Source organism: Mesoplodon bidens, assembly GCF_964165515.1.
Source record: "Mesoplodon bidens genome assembly, contig: HAP1_SCAFFOLD_423, whole genome shotgun sequence".
NCBI lineage: Eukaryota > Metazoa > Chordata > Mammalia > Artiodactyla > Ziphiidae > Mesoplodon > Mesoplodon bidens.
Window position 1 is genome coordinate 243191 of NW_027672575.1, and position 3054 is coordinate 246244.

General features: G+C 46.6%; 1 pseudogene across 1 annotated transcript; it reads right to left on the bottom strand.

The window, feature by feature from the left end:
• Positions 1-1284: 1284 nt before the first annotated feature.
• LOC308609984 (ferritin light chain-like) lies at positions 1285-2658 on the bottom strand (annotated as a pseudogene). The gene is made up of 2 exons: positions 2633-2658; positions 1285-1809 (listed from the first exon to the last, which is right to left on the bottom strand). The product of its transcript is annotated as a ferritin light chain-like (transcript).
• Positions 2659-3054: the final 396 nt, after the last annotated feature.

The following is a 3054-nucleotide window of genomic DNA, read 5'->3' on the forward strand; positions in this document are numbered from 1 at the left end:
TAATACAGGATATAAGAGGAATAGTCTAAAGATGGAAAAGCACATTTTGATTAGGAAAGAGAATTTAAGTCTTTTTTTTTAAGGAAAACTGCCTTATTACTATGAGATAAGAAAATTGTTTCCTTCTTTTCTTCCTTGCTTTCTTCTTCTTTTTTTTAACCTTTTTAATTTTGGATATTTGACCTCTAAGCTGAGATGACTGAAAATGCCTCCTCTGGGCATCAACCTTTTTGAAAGACTTTTTCCCCCTCCCTAAGGGCTATTTGTCTCTTGGAGGCTTTGTCTACATTACTCCTCAAGAGGCAAGCATTTGTCCTTGCACTAAATGCTGACATCTCCTGATAAGAGGGAAGCTGCAGAGTAGAAGAATTGAAGGTCAGTATGTTGATATTGGTCTCAAGCGCATTGATGTACATTTGTGTATTGGGGAAGGGGAGTGAAGCTTGAGAGTGGGCCAGTGGGGAGGGGTAAATATTTTGTGATGCTGTCTACCTATGGGCTTATAAAGTTTACGGCTGCATTAGGAGGACAAGCATTACCATTAGCATGAAAAGTAGGGCAGACCTCAGTTGCAAAAGCTTCTAGCCATACACATAGGGCAATACGTAAATGATACACCTTATTGCATTCACCCATTCACCCTCCCCTGTTCACGCTAATTGGAAATTTCCATCCATTTCAGAGAAGTAACACAACTATCAATCATTTTCCCTGGCACGAATCTTCCAGGAGAAAGAAAATGGAATACACCTAGCGACAGAGCTCACGCACTAGTAGTCCATGTGTCTTAGATTTAATATCTGATGACTAGCTGCATTGAAGCCAAGAGGTGGTTCACAAAGTTGCTGCACATTAGAATCACCTGGGGAACTCTGAGACCTTCCCGTGCCCAGGCTCCTCCCTAGACCTACTGAATCAAAATCTCTGGGGCTGGGACCCAGACACCAATGTTTTTCTTCAAAGCTCTTTAGGTAATTCAAACGAGCAGCAAAGCTTGAGAACCAGCCCAATAATGGGAACAAACTTATTTCACACAGATAAAGTGGGGCAATTCATATGTTAAAAGAACGTGAATATATGTATATATTTCTTTTTTTTGCTTTATTCTGTTTGTATTTCAAATAGGCTTTTTTTTTTTCCTTCTGCAAAAAGCATTATTGTTTCCATTTGGTCCAAGGCTTGGGAGAGGCCTCCAGGGCGGTTACAAAGCTGCCTAGTGGCTGCAGAGCGGGGCTTCAGGCAGAAGCTCTGACGCCAGAGGGTCTCCTCAGACGCGGCTGGACTTCAGAGACTCCTGTTTGGCTCGAGGGTGAGCCTTTCAAAGAGATACTCGCCCAGCACAGCCTGCGGACCAGCCAGCCTGCGGAGGTTGGTCAGGTGGTCTCCCATCTTCTGGATGAGTTTTACCTGCTCCTCCAGGAAGCGGCTCTCCAGGAAATCACAGAACTGGGAGTCTGCACGGGCAGGACCCAGGGCGCGCAGATCCGTTAGTGCCTGGTTCAGATTCTTCTCCCTAAGAATGGCGGCTTCCACAGCATCCTGGGTTTTACCCCACTCATCCTGAGAAGGCTTCTGCGCATCCTGGAAGAGGGCGCGGCCGCAGCACTGGTTTTGCATTTTCAAGAGGCGCTGGGCGCCCTCACACTTCTCCTCAGCCAGTTGGCGAAAAATGTGGCCCATACTGTCCAGAGTCCCATTGTTGCTGTCGAAATAGATGCTCAGAGAGAGGTAAGTGTCCACAGATGCATGTTGAACAGGCGGTGGACGGCGGCCTCCACCTCGGTGGAATAATTCTGACGAACCTGTGAACTCGTGGTTGATCAGTGATAAGGAGCTAAGCTCAAAAACTGGTGTTGGCCTGTCCTGGAGGCTGAGGATAGCTGAGTGTCTGATTCCAAAGGTTGCGAAAGGAAGAAAGGTTGGAAGGTGGTCGGGGGCTGGAGCAAGGAGCGTCCCTGGGTCTGTTCATTCCAAACACTGTTGAAGCAAAAGACAGATCTGCAGGACTGCCGAACGCACTGCCTCAAATAGGCTTTGATATAAATGAACAAGAAGTCCAAGCAAGGACAAAACTTACCCTTCCTCCCACCAAAATAGCTGGTGATACTAGAATCTAGATCTGGGAAGGGATTCTTCCATTGCTTTCTTAACATTCCAAGCCACTAGAGCAGTGGTTCTCAAAGTATGGTCACCTTGTAACCAAGCAGTACCCTATGGGGCCTTCCTAGGACAGACCCATCCCCCATATCCTCTATTGTAGTTTCTCTCTGAAGTACTCAGATAATAGTATCTCAGGCATATTTCTTGAGTTTTCAGATGCTAAAAACCACCACCCAATGGAAGAAATGAACTCCTTGATGATCATGAGCACGTAGCCCTCAGACCTCCTGGCACCTAAGGATGGATAATGTTACCTGCCTTGTGGCCTCAACATCAGCCAATCAGAGGATTGTGCATGAGCTGATCACATGCCCTGGGATGTCCCTCCCTCACCTGGCCTTTAAAAATGCTTTGCTGAAATCCTTTGGAGATTTCAGGGGTTTTGGAACATGGACCACCCCTCTCCTTGCTCGATCCTGCAATAAACCTTTCTCTTCTCCAGACTCCAACCTTTAGGTTTGTTTGGCCTCACTGTGCTTCGGACACACGAACCTGCATTCGGTAACAACTTGACCAGCTTTACCACCGTCCCCTGATAATGTGTCAGATATTCAAGTTTTAGGGCCCTATCCCAGCCCTATGGAATCAGCAACTCTAGTGGGGCTCAGTGATCTCTGTTATAACAGGCCCTCCATATGATTTTTATTCACCTTAAAGTTTGAAAATATCTGCATTGTCAGCTGGCAAAGTGTCCACCAGCAGGTTAAGGGGAGTGACGCCTGGAAAAGATAGGGAGTAGCCAAGGCAAGTACAGCAGCATTTGCCGTGGTAGTAATGGAGAATGCCTTTTCTCCACTGGTTGGCACAGACTAGTATCTGGGAGCAGTGGCAGGGTTATTTAGGATGCTTTACAATTCAATGTAGTGACCGCTGTCCTGGTTTGCCAGGGACTTC